The 18072-nt window shown below is 44.7% G+C and overlaps 1 protein-coding gene across 2 annotated transcripts in view; it reads left to right on the forward strand.

Moving 5' to 3' along the window:
- LOC138511377 (uncharacterized) overlaps positions 1–18072 on the forward strand; it is a 333915-nt gene that overhangs the window by 99366 nt on the left and 216477 nt on the right. The gene's annotated exons all lie outside the window — the stretch shown is intronic.

The following is an 18072-nucleotide window of genomic DNA, read 5'->3' on the forward strand; positions in this document are numbered from 1 at the left end:
AGTGATGTCCTTCATTACAAAAGCGTTAGCGGGTTTCTTGGGCGCATGTACCTTTGGACCTAATGTAACTATCGTTTGTGCACAACATCCTCCAAGCATCGAACATATGGCTGGAAGACATTGTATACAACAACAAAACAGTAGAACTCCAAGAACTATCATTAGGACTGCAAAGAGCTTCCAACGCCATGAACGTAACAAGTCCCAGAACCAAGCACTAAGATTCCAATTTCCCTTGGGTACTTCCGTACTCAAGGTATGCAGATTTTGTATTGACTTGAATATGGTAGGGGAGGAGTCAGGTACGAAAACACAGCACGCAGATCCCACCATATTACATACCCCACCAAGCTCATCTAGGATGACGTCTAACACCATCCTATTTTGGGGGGTCACTAATCTAATGGCCTTTTGCTCTGCTCTAGTGTCATTTTGTACAGAATATCAGTGGTTCTGTTGATGGTTTTCTCCAGTACCCTTGCTAGTCTTCTACTATCCTCAGAATTCATTATTTGTCCCCAAAATGGCATAATGGATTTTGCTACATCACAAAAGACTTGTGAAGGAGTATCACCATTCTCATCCCTCCTTGGACGAGCTCTAGAGACTTCAGAAGTGCTGGCCACCTATACCCCTGGTAAAAGTATACCCAAATAACAAGTACCCTGCCAATCCCTAGGAAACCAAGGATAGGTTTCATTGCCACAAACAAAGAAAACAGGATCTCCTACATACAAAGGTCTGCCCTCACTGGTTAGATTTGCAATGTTGGTACAACCCTTGAATGTACCCATTGGCTGAGAACCATCCCTTTGTATACAGAAGGAAACAGAGCTGGGGCTATGATTGATACTATAGGAAGGAGGCATGACATCCCAGTTGCCTACGTGAGCCATCTTGAAAGAAATCTGTGATTGAAAAGGTCTAGACCGTCTATCAGAAGGCCTAATAGAAGTAACATTGAGTTTGCTCCTATTTGCAAAGAGGGAACATCCCAAAGGTGTCAGGACTTGTTTTTCGAATTCATTCAGATTAGTCCCATCAAAGTTTCCAGAAATACTGTCATTCCAACGACCAAAGAATAGTGCCCTTAGTGAGGCGTAGCATGCAGTAGTTAAAGGAAGAGGATGAATATACCAGCCCAACCCCTTTTCCCCGTGTGTGGCAAGTGTGAACACACCCAGCACTTAATTCTGTTTAGAATCACATGGGTCGCATTTATGATCAATAGAAGAGTGTTATTCTGATAACCCTGTCTATGCTGGGAGTCTCGAGGAGGAAGAGTGTGCAGATGTACAGAAGGTGGATACACAGTGGAGATAATTTCAGTTGGTAACAAAGTCTCAAGCGGACACACCCCTTCAATGTACCATAACCCAAGTGCGAATACAATTATTAAGCAGTCTAGTACTGTGATTAGAAAACAATGGGTTCTCAGGGACCATGATCTTTGATGAACAGATTGTTTGTCAGCCACAAGATCAATAGCTAGTTCCGCACTAGTAGGAAAGGACATTGTTTCTCAGAGTCCGTTTAGAAGCAGCTCTGTTAGGCTCTTTTAGTTCATCCGTCGGTGGCTCCCGATCACGTGGCCTATGTTGCTTGAAGGTAGCTGTTGCCGGTCCCAGTCTCTTATTTATTTTTCAGTGAATGAATGACAAGGGACTGGCTCAACAATGATTCCTTGTGGGCACAGCCAATGCTGTGCTGTAAGTCTGATACCTTGGACGCAGATCATACTACAAGACTCCAGGTACGGTGTGATCTGCAAACTGAGTGTCGTCGCTTCCTGATGGAAGTGATGAGGCAGAAGCAAGATTGCTCAATGGTGCATAAAGATCTGAAGAAGAACTTGAAGGCAAAATGGCAGTCTCCCCAGGCCCAACGGGCTCATGAAGGATTCCCAGGACACCCTTGGTGTCAGTTAGAACAGATTTGTGATACAGAACAGAGTGAACAATTTCCATCTCTTCTCCTTCGTCGTGAGGCAGAGGAAAAGGTATCTTCTTGATGTACGTTGCGTGGATCCAGTGTCGTTTTCTGTCTACCCGTACAGCGGTCTGTGTGGCCAATAGGACTTTAAACGGTCCTTTCCAGCGAGGTGCGAGACAGGAGGCTCTTTCAAACGACTGACGAACACCCATGTGCCAGGTCGGAGTCGATGACCTGGACTCTAGTATTTTACTGGGAGAGCTTCTCGCACCTGTTGATAAATCAAATACAAGTTTTGAGTTAACCGCTCACAGTACTCAGAAAGGAGCAAATGCTCTACGTCTTCTAACCGCTTGGGCTTGGGTATATTCCGAATATTGGCTGGTCTCCCCATGTTTATCTCATAGGAAGAGAGCCCAGTTTTTGTTTGTGGGGTCGTCCGCTTGGACAATAGAGCTATCGGTAAGGCATCTGGCCATTTCAAATTGCTACTGGCAAAAATCTTTGCCAATTTCTTCTTCATTATAGCGTTGCAGCGTTCTACACGTCCAGCACTTTGACCCTGTCTGGCCAAATGGAACCGTTTGTCGATCTGTAATCCCGCACCTACTTGCAGGATAACAGCAACAACAAAATGTGGATCATTGTCCGACCAAATGACCCTCGGCAAAACAAACCTAGGAAAATATTCCATCAGCATGGTTTTAGCCGTCGTCATTGCTGTGTCATCTTTTAAAGGGAAGGCTTTGACTCATTTGCTAAAAGCACAAATAACTACCAGAACATATTTGTAATTCTGACAAACACTCAATTTCAATGAAATTGAAATGTATAACCTCAAAAGGCACAGACGGGGGACCAAAACTACCCCTTGGTGTCGATGTACCCTTCCCCACATTATGCTATAAGCATATCATGCAATTTTGGACCAAACGCTCAGCAGTTTCGAACAGTTCACAAATCTTTCTAGCACATATATTACTTTGACCATGAGCCATTGTAACCATAGCGGTGACATAAGCATCGGGTAGCATCCATCTTCTCTTTGTGTTATCTATCCAACAACCTTCATTGTCTAAACTTAACCCTCAGCCCATTGCTTAAGCTCTTCTTGAGTGGCATCAGCCTGAATGTCTTTTATACAATCAATTCCTTTGTCTATTATACAAGTGTTAGTGGTTTCTTTTGTTATATACATTTCAGAATACACATTGGTGGCAGTCTGTTTGGCTGTCCTGTCAGCAAAAGCGTTTCCTCTCCTCACAGCATCTGTTCCTTTCTGGTGTGCTGCGCACTTCATTTTAGCTAACTGAGTAGGAAGCGCAAGTGCTGAGAGTAGCCGAACTATCAAAGTGTCATGTTGAATCTTAGTTTCATGTGAGGTCAAGAAACCTCTTTCTGCCCATAATCTACTGAAGTTGTGAACCACCCCAAAGGCATACTGGCTGTCTGTAAATATATTCACACTAAGCCCTGCAGAAAGTTCACAAGCTCGAGTCAATGCAATAATCTCTGCGGACTGCGCAGAGTTATGCAGAATTCTTTTGGTTTCCACAATAGTGCTTAATGTAGTGATGGCATAAGCAGCAGTGGATTTACCATCCGGAAGTTTGAAGCAGGAGCCATCGCAAAACAGTTCCCTTTGTGGATCTTTTAACAGTGTATCACTTAAGTCAATCTTGCCTGTAGTTTCTTGCTGTGTGGTATAGAGGCAGTCGTGTGACGTCGTGTTACTGCAAGCAATTTCTTGCAGAAGAGGCAATGGTTCCACCGGATTTAATGCGCAACTTCTCTTAATTTGGATATGCAGTGCAAATAGAATCAGCTCTTATCTTGTTAATCATGCTGATGTGATGTACAAAATCAGAAACTATACTATTTAAAGCTTGCTCACCGTCAACTGAAATCTTATACTGTGGAATACGATGTAGTTTAACACCTGGTTTCAACACAATTTTAATAGGTTCAATTTGTGAAATATGTCATTATCATCAACCACCCACAAACATGCCGGAACTATATCCAATTCAGTCGGTAAAGGCCTAGTCAAAAATTGTGAGACAGAAGTTCGCTGAGGTGAAATCGTGAAATGCACTCCATCCGGAGAACAGTAAATTACCCCATTTAATTCTTTCAACAGATTCAACCCCAACAACTTTTCACCACAATTGGTCGTCAACAGAAATTGACATGAATCAGTGAATGGCCCTAGTGAAATCGGTACCGGCTGAGAAACCGGACTAACCACTGGTATACTAGGAAACCCTACAGAAATGTTATTCTGCCCTGACAGTGGAATACCCGCGAATGATCAACGGAACACTTCTGTGCTCCTGTTTCTATCTATCAAAAATAGATGCTTCCTATTCCCCACCTTCATTTCTACATAGGGCCCTTTCTGATCAACAGGAATAGGTACTGGTTCCAGACTCTGCTTTGGGCTGTCCTAACGGAACAGTACATCATCAAATGCAATATCCTGAGAAAGATAAACAGTCGAAGGATGTCAAAAAATGTTCCCATTATTTGCGTTATGGTGCTGACTATCCTGTCTTCTACCAGGACCCCCTATCCCAGGACAGCCCTAGATCATCTACCCATGGTACCATATGTGTTATTCGATCTCTGCTGAAGGATCGGGCATGTGCTTGCCAATGACCTTCTTCTCTGCAATAAGCACATTGGTTCATGTGTACAGGACCCACCTGCGCATTACTCTGTGGTGCCAACTGACCTCTAAACTGTGTGCCCCCACCTCTAGTTCGTCTTACTATTTGTTGCAACAATACTTTTGTCTTCAAGTCTCCCTTCTTCTTTTCTATCCTCTATTTTTCATTATTGACCCTATTTTCATAATACTGAGCCACGTGCAATACTTCAGACTGCGATTTTGCTTGCCAGGCGCTTTCAGAAGTCATAATTTGTGATTGGATATCAGGCAGCAATCCACGCACAAATGTATCTACAAACAACCTTTTTCCTGACTCATTATTCAAATCCTGACCACTAAAATCCGAAAAACACTTGTTCAAACCAATTAACAACTTTGGTAGCGCCCTCAAATTTCCCCTGGATGCAAGATGTAAGCTTGTCCCAAACTATTATTTTTTCTGGGACCAAAGTCTTAAATTTTGTTACTATTCTGTCTGGCAGTGTCAATATCATCTGTGGTGGTTTCTCACCAGCCTTTCTCTCTCCATCTATCCGTGCCAAGTTAACCCATGTGTCACCCAATCCTGCTAAATCATCTATAGTTCTAATCTGTTTCCATAAATCAGCAGGTAGGATCACAGGGAACAAGTCTTTAGCACCCAGTGTGAAAACTGTCGAATGCAAGACAGATTCTATTTCTTTATAAAATCCTGTTGGGTTTTTAATAACATTTGGGATTGTCTGTATAATGGCATTCACTTCCTGTCTAGAAAATGGGACATGAACAAACTGTGAGACATAATGAGCTTTAATAGTAGTGGCTGCTGCGCCTGTTGCGACATTAGCTGGAATTTCTACTTTGGGAACAAATGTCGGAGGAACTTCCCTCATTGGCAATTGAGAAGTAGGCAATTCTGAGCGTTTATTAAGCAGCAGGGCTAAATCTAGCGACAAAGTAGTCAAAGCAGTATCATGCAAAAATGCTCTCTTATAAATGACCAGCAAATCTGTGGGACAACAAGCCTTTTTCTTCATACACTCATCCTGCAGGTACTCTCCCATTAACTTTAACACTTTCCTTTGTATTGCCGGAGTAAACTGACTAAATGTATCATATGCTTCAATGGGAGAAATTGAAACATCTCAAATCCATCTAAGCACATCCCTTGTGCAAATAAGCGTCTCTTCACTCATTGGTTTCATAGAAGGAACAAATTGTTTCTGCACATACGAAGCGTCCAATCTATCGCCATCCATATCATCATTCTGATACCGATCAAACTCCCTCTTACCCTCAAAAACCCTCTCAGCATGCTCATGTACTTTCTCCGCAGTGTCACTTGAGTAAGTTAAGACATTCAAATCCCTCAATCCTTGTGGGACATCCATGTCCGTCAAATCACTCCACATTTCAGCCAAATGCATTCCCATTCCCTCTTTCAAAATATTCTGTTCGGGAATAGTTTCTTGGTCAGAAATTGAGGTTAAGACAGCTGATTTTTTACCGTCTTCTAAACATTTTTTAGCCCATGCATACAATTCTCTTTTTCTAGCCTTTGATACTGTAGTATGAGTCACTACTTTTAGATCGGCAGTCGCTCCTTCAATCACTACAAGTGGAGCAGAACCACTTGGAAAAGAAAGTTCAGATAAATCTTGTACAAAGGGTAGTGGAGACACTACCGCTGGATGTAAAGACAGAATTACAGGAACAACAACTGTTGGTAAGGGCGGAGTTGCAGAAGGGGGGACAACAACAGGAAGAGGAGCAACAATTGGAGGAGGAGGAACAACGGGAGGAACAGGAGCAACGATGGGAGGATTTGCAACAGCAGGAAGAGGTAAAACAACAGGGAGAGTCACATAGAGAGGAGGTGCAGTAGCAACAGTCCTACGCTTATTAAAAGCTTATCGAGTAGCTCGTCTCAGGCATGAAAGTCCTGAGACGGATATATTTTCTGTACCCCAAGTTGGAAAGCCCTATCCATGCTTCTAATAGATTCCGACTGTTTCTGTTAATCATACAATAATGCTTTCTCAGAGTTAGACGTATGTCAACGTGTGTGTTTCTCTTTACTCTTAAGTTGCTGCATCGCTTCTTTTCTCCAATTCTTAATTACATCAAATGCTGCAGGCCTAGCCTTTTTCTTTAAAAATATAGACTCCAAATACTCTATACGGGCAACTTCAAAACTACCAGGAACTGGCCACTGAAATTCAGAAGCATGTCTAGTTTGTCTGTGCCAAATATCGTTGAATACTATACTACCAAGGCCATACTTACAGTACATAGATATGCAGCATATCTACAAATCCAAGATTACCTTGAATCTAACAAACTCCTGGGACTTAGGCAATCTGGGGTTCGACCATGTCACGGCACTGAAACTGCCCTCATAGATTTAAAAACACAGATTGAAGATCTAAAAGACAAAGGCAAACTCGCTCTCCTACTCCTTTTGGACCTCTCGGCAGCCTTTGATCTCGTCAATCATGAAATTATTTGCCACCACCTTAAATCTGCTGCACACTTCTCTGATAAAGCTACATCCTGGATTGGCTCCTTTTTAGACAATAGATCAATGCGCGTCTTCTCTCCATTAGCAGCCGCCCCTCCTGCACCTGTCTCCTGTGGCGTGCCACAAGGATCGTGTGTTTCACCCACGTTGTATAACATGTTTACCAAACCCCTTTTCGATATCCTGGACTATCTGGGTGTCACTTACACCAACAATGCCGACGACACCCAGATACTAATCCCTATCTGAGGTGACTACACGGCTGACTCCCTCGCCATCAATGCCATCTACCAGGTCATCCAAGCATGGATGGCACAACACGGACTCTGTCTTAATGATGAAAAGACAGAGCTCCTCATTCTTGGCTCGCCACAAAAACTTACCAAACTCGACCCTGCGTTTAAGTCCTTCATCATCGATGGGAATACCATCCTAACCGCCAAGGACACTAAAACCCTAGGGATGTACATTGACTCGACTCTATCCCTGACCAGACAAACCAACTCAGTCTCATCCGCAGCGGCATATACCTGCAAGCTTATTACAGCCTGTCTCCCTTTTCTCTCTGCAACCAATTGTGTTACCCTGGCGAGAACTCTTGTATTATCCTAGATTGATTACTGTAATGCACTGTACCTAGGCACTACTCGCTGCAATCTAAACAAGTTACAAATTGTCCAAAACAATGAGATCAGAGCTGCCCTCAACATTCCCAGACGCCAACACATATCTGACACTAGATGCAGCATTCACTGGCTTTCAATCCCTCACCGAATCTCCCTGAAAACCCTGGCTCTCACCCACAAATGCCTTCACAACCAAGCTCCTTGTTACCTAGCCAACCGATTTGCCCTTCATAACCCCATTAGACCCCGTAGAATGGCTCACTCAAACTGCCTTGTTGTTCCACGTTTCAATCTCCAAAGATCAGGTGGAACCATCTTCCCTATTATGGCAGCCAAATTATGGAACACACTTCCTAATGAACTTAGAACAGAACCCTCCGTCCTGAGATTCAAACACCTTACCAAAACCTGGTTGGTCACCCAAGACATTTAGCTCTAGGTGCACTGCTTAACTTGTACATAACTGTACCTTGTATATACTATCTGCTTGTCCTTTATTGCTATTATTTTCTTTTGTAAATGCTGTATTACACCTGTATACTTCTGTAATTATTGTGCTGTCTTTGTTCTCATGATATAACTAAGTGATGCGCCCGGTTGCCCCTGGGCCTGGTGCGCTATACTAATAAAATAAATACTAAATACTAAATACTAAATAGTACACGCCGGCGAACCCTCAGGTGGCGCTCTGCGGCCATATTCCAAAGATTGTCTGTCTCTGTGGAATAAACCCCTGAAACAGGCAGACAATTTTCCAGGCATGTCAGATCACTGGTGTTACCTGGCGTTGTTTGAACTTGCAAGAGCAATCTAATACCAAATATTAGGATACTTAGGAATCAGGGCACGACTCACCTGATTATAAAGTACAAAGGAGGTCTGATCAGATTACAAAGGATCCTCGTGGTTGATGTTTTTAGCAAAAAGCCCGCCTCGTCAAGATGTCCTTTTGAACCACGTGCTCACTGTTCAGGGATCGAATCGGATCGTGCAGTACTGTTGAGGTGTTGCGTCTCATACCATGGGGTCCGATAGCCGCGTCTTCTCAGTGAGGTGACATCAATCTTGAGGGTCCCTATTCGGGCGCCATCTGAAAGACCAAAGAAATATCGAGGCTTAGTACCACAAAATGAAATACGCCAATCACGGGTCAAAAAGGTACAAGTATCTTTATTTCTATGCAGTTTTCAAAGCAAATAGTTAGCTATCTGGCTCCAAAACCTTGCAGTGTGTACCAGCAGACAAAGTGAGAGGTGAGAGTGCTGGACATCTTAACACGGACACTTTTATACAGTTTTTCAAACATTGTCCAGCCCCTCTCCAAACTAATAAGTTACATGCTAGAGTTTGTGCCCAGTTCACATGTCAAATATTACAATATTGTACAGCGGATTTAACAAGTTTGCATGTCCATGAAGTTACATTGATGCCGTTGGTTTTCTGATCCACAGTAAGTCTTGGTTCAAGAATCACTACAATGCAGTTCAGCAAAAGCACATGATCTGAGTTTGTTCTACATTGTCTCGTTGTTTATTTGAGGATGAGGCTTGTGAGCGCAGACAACACTTTGATTGCAGTTCATTCGAGTCACAATGTTTCTTTGCATTGAACAAACAGTGTGCTCTTGGTCAGTCTAAACATTAACAACACTCAAAGATCATTCGGCTCAGCTGACAGTTGAAAACACAGTCCACCATTTTAGAATACAAAGCAGGAGTTGAAATCAAAATGGCAGATGATTCTTAAAATAGCGGCGAAGTTGATCAGAAATCAAAGCATTTCAAACACGGTTTTCCATGCAACGCGAATGGGCTTCGGCCAATATTCATAACAAGGCGGTATTATATGAATACAGTTTAACACTGCTGTCTCCTTCCTCCTCCTCTGGCACCCCTCCTCCTCCTCTCCGGCCTCTATGCCACCTATGCCTACGGCCTCCTCCCCCTCCACCTCCTCTCTGGCTCCTATGCCTCCCCTGTCTGCTGCTTCTGCCCACACTCGGGCCTACCACTTCCGCTTGGTTTACCTCACTCCTGTACCCCATCCTGACAGTCTTTAAAATGTGGCAACCTGCTGCACATTGCTACTCTCAACTGTCGCTATGCTGTGAAACGCTCCTCGGACATCTGTAACCTTGACCTGAATGTCTCCACTCACACTGAGACTTGGCACATGGCCAGCTCTGTCACAAGTTTTGACACTCCCCTGCCTGAGGGCTACAAGATCCTCTCTGAGCCCAAAACCAACCGGCCCAGAGGTGGAGTGGCCCGATCTTTCCAGTCTGGGCCCTTGCTTCTGTCATTCCTACGCAGGCCTACTCCACCTTTGAATTCCTGGCCTGCAGGCTCTCTATCTCTCCTGGCCTTTCTCTGACTGTGGCCACCATCTACAAGCCACCTGGCCAGGTCACCTTCTTCCTCTCAGAATGGGCTGGTCTCTTCTCTTCTCTCCTTGCTTCTACCTCTAAGCTTCTTCTCCTCTTAGACCTCGACATCCATCTGAATGCTGCTAATCCCACCTCTTTGCTCTTCAGCAACCTTTGTAACACTCCCTCCCTTTCCATTGTACCCTCTGTTCTGACCCACTCGCTGGACACACCTTGGATGTTCTCATCTCCTCAGACATCCCCGTCTATGACCCTTTCACCACTCCTCTCGCTTGGATTGACCACTTTCTGCCCTCCTCCCATCTGAAACATTTTGTCCCCCAGGAAAAGCCTGCCCCAGCACTGCCACCTTCCTTCTCAGTCATTCGGCCCATGAAGCGAGTGTCAGTGGATTCCATTGCCTCTACTTTCTCTGCTCCTCCTATGCTGTGGCTGAATCACACTCTGACACAGCCTCTCTAACCTGCATTTTTCTATCTCCAACACTTTGGACATCCTTGCCCTACTCATGAGAATCCATCTGAAGCCTACCTCCAAGTGCAACTCTTTGAATGACTCCGATCTTGCCGCCTTGAAGCACAAGTGAGGGTAGTTGAGAGGAAGTGGAGGGCTTTGTGACAAACTAGCCAGCCGCCTTCTCCAAAGGCAATACAGACCCTAAGTCCTCTCCAAGAAGAGGGTCCATTTTCAAGCCTGCATCTCTACGTCCTCCGACAACACAGCCAATCTCTTTCAAATCTGCAAGGATCTGGCCAATCCTACTGCAGTCTCCACCTCTCCTTTTCACTCCCAGGCCCTCTGTACGGCTCTGGCCTCTCATTTCACACTAAAACTCTGGAAATCTTGTCTTCGCTTTCCTCTTCATGTCCATCTACCTCTCTCAGGCCCCCTTTGGCCACCTCTCCCTCTCCTCTTTCTTTTTCCCCCCTGCTCTCTGATAACACCTGACAATGTTTCTAGACACATCCGATCTATGAAAGTGTCATCCAAATAGGTGCTCCCTTGGTCTTCCAGAACCATCAAGGAAAACACTGCCACCCTCATTCCATCCATGGCCGATATCTCTAACCACTCTTTCACCACTGGATCTTCCCCTCTCCTCAATTACTCCCTTGTGCACCCCCTCCTAAAAAAGCCTTCTGCCGATCCAACCTATCCAGCTAACTATGAACCGATTTCTATCACTCCTTTCCTGGGAAAACTCCTGGAAAACCTGGCCATCACCCAGCTTACTCTCCTGGACCGACTTGGGTCCTTTCTCTCCACCAAATCTCTCTCCACAGGTGGTGTCCCCCAGGCTCAATCCTCTCAGCCTGGCTCTTCACTGTCTATCTGGCCCCTTTGGCCCACCTGAACTCCACCTGCTTTTCTAACTTTCAGTGCTCTGCAGATGACACTGAGCTCTCTTTCAGGCTTCCCTCAGTCTCCTCTCCTCCCCCCAAACCCATGCCCACCACCTTCCTTCCATCACTACTTCCATGGCTACTTCCACCATCCCCTTGCTGACACGCACTAAGCGCCCCAACAATCCTAGGCCCTCTAAGGCTACCTACCACGTTATCCCATCATGCCAGACCTCTAAGCATCACGCTGCTATATCTACCACCCCTACACCTGCCATGCACACTGCACTTTTTGCCATGCCACCATCAGCCTTTCACCCTGCCTAGTCCAATCTATATCTGAGTGTCTACGCACAAGCACTTCAATACCAAATGACTTACCAGAGGCTGTGGAACTTCCAGACATGAGCAACTATGTGCCTGTAGCAGTTCACTACTGCCTCCTCAAGCACAGCATCCCCCTCCACAGTACTCACCCATCCTACAGGATCCCTCACCTGTTGAGCCCCAACCCCTTTCTCCAAAACCTAACATCTTCTCCTGTGCCCTCTTTAATGAGTGTTCCCTTTGTGCTCACACACCAGACATATTCGACTTGCTACAGGAAAATTACCTTGACATACTAATCATCACCAAAATGTGGCTGCTGCCAGCTTCTCTCTTTCTCTAGCCACTCCCCCTGGATATACCATCCTTAGATCTGACAGACCAGCTCAACCTGGCAGCAGAGTCGCTATTATTGCTAAATCCTCCATAACCACTGGAGCCTCCCCTGTACAGACTCTGCCAGGCTATGACCTCCTGCTCACTAAATTGGAGCTAGGGCCCCAAACCACCAACAACCTCTGCCTCCTCTACCATCAGCCCGGCCACACCAACTCCCCGGATACTGACATCCCCTTCTTATCACACCTCTTATCAAACCGAAAACAAAATTCCTACTTCTGTTGATTTCAATGTCAGTCAAAACGACATAACTGACACTAAGGCTACAGCTTTGCTACCTCTCTACAAGAGATGAGCTTTGCTCAAGCAGTTAGCTCCTCCACACATGTCAATGGCCGAACCATTGGTCATGCACCTCAGTTTGCCCATTATGGTCACCGCCATTGATCCTGTCCCCTGGACCAACCACTCCCTGATCTAATTTCCCCTACCAGTGGAGCCCTCAAGAGCATGCAAGCACACCATTTGCCTACCAATAACTTCCTGACACACATTTACAAACTTACAGCTGAGTTGTTCGAGCCTACCATCTCTTCCGACCTTGCTACACTACCTGATTATAATGACCCTGAAACCTTCCTCGCTGCCTACAATACCTTGCAAATTCACACACTTGACCTTCACACACTCTCAAAACTACACTCCAAAAGAAATCCCCCATCCATAATTGGTTCACTGAAGAATGAATCACCCTACGTAAACACAAAATGGGCCCAAGAACACCTCTGGAGGAAAAACCCCTCTATTGATGACAGATAAGCCTTCTTTGCAGCGGCTAAAACCTATAAAGCTGGCATCATATCCACCAAATCCTCTTTTTAGAACACCAGGATTTGTGAGGGCAGTGCTAACACTAAGGAGCTCTTTAAAAATCTTCAAGGAACTTGAAGCCCCAGCACCCCCTATTTACAGATTCCCAAATGTCAAAATCTGGTACACCACTGTCCAATCAGCACTGACTGATAAAACGATCCTCAAGAAAACCCTGCTATCTGCCAAAGATGCCTCTCTCACTCTCCCAGAGGAACTCCTGTTCTCCACCATCCCCCTGGTCCACTTCACCCAAGTCTCTCCCTCCGATGTCTATACTATCATCCAACACTTGACAACCTTGAATTGCAAGGGTGACCTCTGCCCTTCCTATATCATCAAAATGTGTGCTGAGCCCCTGGCACCTATCATCTCCAAATGTATAAATGCTTCCTTTGATTCTAGTTCTGTCCCTCTGGCCATCAAGGAAGCCTGGGTCACCCCCATACTCAAGAAACCCTCCCTTGAACCCTCCCTCCCCATCAATTACCACCATATCACTATGGTACCCTGCCTCCTCACAATTCTAGACAGCACTGCATACACCCAAATGAAAGCTCACCTGGAAAACAATTTCCTGCTGGACTCTCACCAATCTGGGTTCAGACTTAGCCATAGCACTGAGGCTGCCTTCCTCTACCTTAACCTCCAGCTCTATGGTATTCGTGATTCTGGTGAACTAGCCATCCTCCTCCTTCTCAACCTTTCTGCTGCCTTTGATCTTGTCGACCATGACGTACTTTGCCAACAACTCACCACTAAATTCATCTTCTCCAGAGGAGCCACCAGTTGGATCAAATCCTTTCTCAGTGAGCGACCCGCTATGGTCTTCACTGGCTCGGGAGCTGCCAAACCCATTCCTGTGCCCTATGGTGTCCCTCAGGGATCCTGCATCTTGCCCACCTTGTACAATATGTAAACAAAACTCCTTTTCATCCACCTCGACAATCTTGGGATCCTCTACACAAACGTTGCAGACACCACTCAAATCCTGCTGAAACTTACTGGTAACAATGCCACTGACTGCACCAACATCTATTCAGTCTACAGCATCATTTAGGCCGGGGTGGCTGAACACCATCTCTGCCTGAATGATGACAAAACTTAACTCCTCACAATATCTTCCTCACACCGTCTCAAATGCCTAAACCCCACGTTTGCATCCTTTTCCATTGATGTTAACCCTACCAGCATGTCGAGCCATGTCAAAACCCTGGACGTCTACCTAGATGGAGAACTATCCATGCACAAACATATCAAGGCCCTCGCCTCCTCCGCAGCTTATACCACTAAGCTCATCAACCTCAGCAGGAAATGTCTATCCACAGACAATTGCTTTACCCTAGCCATTATATGCAGCAAACTGGGTTATTGAAATGCTATTCTTGCAGGCACCTCTTCCAAAAATCTTTCAAAACTAAAACTGATTCAAAACAATGCACTACTGTCTGTCTGGAGCCTTACAAGTTTGGACCACATCTCTAATGTTAGATGGGGAGGCCCTTTGGTTGCCAATTAGAGCTGACATCAAGTTCAAGATCCTCTCGTTAACAGACGGATGCATCCATAACGCCTGTTAGGTAAGATTTTCATAGCAATGATAGCTCTTCCTGACCGGTGTCAACCCCAGAACATTTTACTTTACTGGTAGAATATGTTTCCCTAGACCTCAGTTAGTGGGAACCTTTTTTCCACAATCACCAAATCTTTTACTCTTTTATGGGAGTCATTTTTAAGACTCTTCATAGTGTCTTTTTAATTTTATCCTCTTTGACAATTTTTGGTGTATACCTTTTCATGGTTGCAGGGTTGCCCTTGGGGATCCCCTTTTAACTTTCTCTGGCTAACCTTGTGAGAACTACCATTCCCAAGGGTAGAAACGATTGTTGGATCCCTTTTACTTTTTGTTAGATGAAACCAGCACACCCCACCTTACATGGGGTGCTGGGGAGATACAATGTATCCCCTTTCTCCTTTTAACTATAACATTTATGTTACAGGGACAAGCTTACCTTTAATGGCTGGTGGCAGTGAACCTTTTTAACTAATTCAGTGCACCTTTACCACTGGCTGTTTCCACAGCCCGGTTAAAGGCACCCATGGGTGCTCATTTTACCAAAATGTCCCTGTCTTCTTTTTTCGGCATTTCAGTGTTCCTTATCCTTTCTTGTTCCTTCCCCTGACCACCGGAGTGGGAAAATCCATTGTGTAAATTTCATCTTCAGCGGGGACTTTGGTCAAGTCAGCCCAGGCTCCAGTTTGTCTGTTAAGTCAGGAAGCGAGGGAAGAGTTCAAAACTCTGCAGCCCTTTTTTTCTTCCCGCCTGACTGCGAGAATCCAGTTCAAACTGGGAGGCTGGCTGTCCTGAAAGTACTGCCAACCCCGCAAGTTTGAATGTGGCATGGCTGTTTGATTGGCTCGGATCCTGTATAAAAGTCTGATCCTGGAAGCTAAAGCGGTAGTCAACCACTCCAAAGAGGGAGATGAAGAAAACGTGGCTTAGACAATTTCCAGTGACCGGAGAGCCTGCTGTGTAACCAGAGCCTGCTGCTACCCTTCCTTCCAATTGACCTGGGTACCCAAAAATGATGACCCTGACGCAGAGCCTGATGAGACTGAGCCAACTAACGTCGTACTGTGACCTTGCGGGCTGCAATATCCCAATACCCTGCGACCTCAAGCCATTGTGCAGTTGTGGCTCTTCTGAATTTTGATTCTTGCTGGAACTTTGTGGGCATCTTGCAGGACCTCCAGAGACATGATTCGAGTCCAAGAAGTCCCTTCACCAGAGTGCTGGACCTTGCAAAAGATGCAAATCCTACCAGTGATATTTATTATTATTCTGGCTCCTGAAAACGGAACCAAAATCCACAAAGCCGCATCAAGTCATGAAGAAACTCTTGCTTGGAGCCTTTTCTATTGATCCGTGCTGCAGAAGCCCTTCCAGTGTCCTGTCCTCAGTCTTCATGACAAGGTATTCATCTACCAGCTTTTTGGCTGCAGATCCTGAAGTATCCCCTGTTGAAATCTCTTTGCCTGTGCTGAGTAAACCATGTGAAGATCCTCTTGCCTAGAGCCGTTCCTGTGATCCCTGCTGCAAAATTCCTTCCAATGTTCTGTCTTCTGTCTTCATGAAAAAGGAATTTAACAACCAGGTTTTTGGCTGCAGATTCTGAAGTATTCTTTCTGGAACTCTTCTTCCGTGCTCAGGTACTGTACTGGCTGGGGTATTTCCTTACCTTAAGCCTTTGTGATTTCTGTAAAGCTTTGAGGTGTTTTTGTGATTTGGAGTCCTCTCATCCAGTGCACCCAGGCCCCTGCTGGAAACCTCATGGGGTGTCCTCTCTGAAGTCCCTGGACCCTAACTAACTTTACAGTGAACTACTTACTTGTTGAACAGTCTTCAACAGGAATTCTGACAAGGCCTGCAACAGAAGCTTATCTCACCCTGCCTACAGCTGGCTCATAGACAACTACGGTTCCTCTTCTGGCCCTGAGTGAATTCATGCAATAGAATAGGGATGGACTGGATAAGTAAATGATTATGTCTGGAAAAGTGGTTAAAAGTACTCACTTGTGAAAGAGCTAGTTGGTAACTATCTCCCTGAGAGTGAACAGTTACAAAAGTTCTTACCTTGAAAGTGTTCTGCCACCTGTAAAAGTATATGTATGGTTATTTGACTTACCTTGGAAATGTTCTGTCATTCTGAAAAGTATATGTAAAGTCTTACTTTCCTTAGACACTGTTTCACAATTCTAACAGAAAGTAGATCTAAGGTTAATTTACTCACCTGTGAATTGGTTGTGCCTCTTCGTAAAAGTAATGCTGTTGGCTTCACTTAACTATTTCTTTCAGAATACTAGTGTGTAAGTACACCAACATGGTTTTGCTTTCTCTGGTCTGTTTAATACAGATTCTAAAACAGTCTCAGGTTTATATGATTTGAAAAGCAACTGTAAATGTATATTACACAAAAAAGGTCTTACTCACCTAGAATAACTGTGTTATCCTCAAAGTACTTATAGGTTTGTACTGTTCCTTGAATGAGTGTTCCACTAATCAGAAAAGTATCCTGGTAACAGGGTTTGTTTACTATGTGATTTCTGTGTTGTGTGTCACTGCATAACTCGCAGGGTCTACTCCCCTTGTATTAGTGAAAGTAATCAAAAAGTAACGATTGGTTTTACACCCCAAGAATAGGTGTGACCTATACTGAATGTGTATGATAACGTTTGACTTACCTAGAATTACTGTTAGGTGTTCTGAATAAGGTTTTATGCTTTGGTCTGTGTACCTTCAACCATAGTGGTGTGTTTTTATGAATGTGTTTATGACTCTATGACCAGTTCTTACCCCGAGACTTAACTTGCCCTACTTGTATTTAAAATAAACCTTTATTTGTTTTATAATACTTCTGGTTGTAAGTGTTTCTATTGAATGCATGGTGTACTACAGGTTCAGTGTACTTTCCTACATCCCTCTCTCCCTCCTAAAATAAGCCTGGCTACTCTGTCTACGCTACCATACACTCAGGTGGAACAGCCTTATACTAAGAGTGGAGTCTTGTACTGTCTCCATTGAATCGTTTTACTAGGCCCTTAGTTGAACTTCAGAAAAACTGTCCTAACAATGCTGCACCTGCCTTTCCCAACCAGCGCTTCTCCAAAGAACAAATGTTCACAGCCTACGCTCCTCAACCACCCTGACCTTAGCCATCCCTAGAATCACTAGGAATGGAGCAGGGGGAGCCAGCTTCACAGTCATCGCCCCCACTCTATGCAGATCCCTCCCCTTACATATCCAAGAAGAAGCCTCCTACTTATTTTCACTTTCAGAGAAAAACGACCAATCTGACTTTTGGTGACCACTCTGATCCCTACCCACCTTGACTGATTCTTGTTTAATCATATGTTTTGTACCTTGTTTGTGTTCTTTCTCACTAAGTTGTACCAGCGCTGTGATACTTACGGGTTAGGGCGCTGTCAGTTAAAGCAATACATACATAAATAAGTACACACTCAATAAATAAAATAATAATAATAATGCGAAGCAGTCAGGATCCCTCATTGGTGTTTTC

Source organism: Ambystoma mexicanum, chromosome 6p (assembly GCF_040938575.1).
Source record: "Ambystoma mexicanum isolate Mex_15411 chromosome 6p, UKY_AmexF1_1, whole genome shotgun sequence".
Lineage (NCBI taxonomy): Eukaryota > Metazoa > Chordata > Amphibia > Caudata > Ambystomatidae > Ambystoma > Ambystoma mexicanum.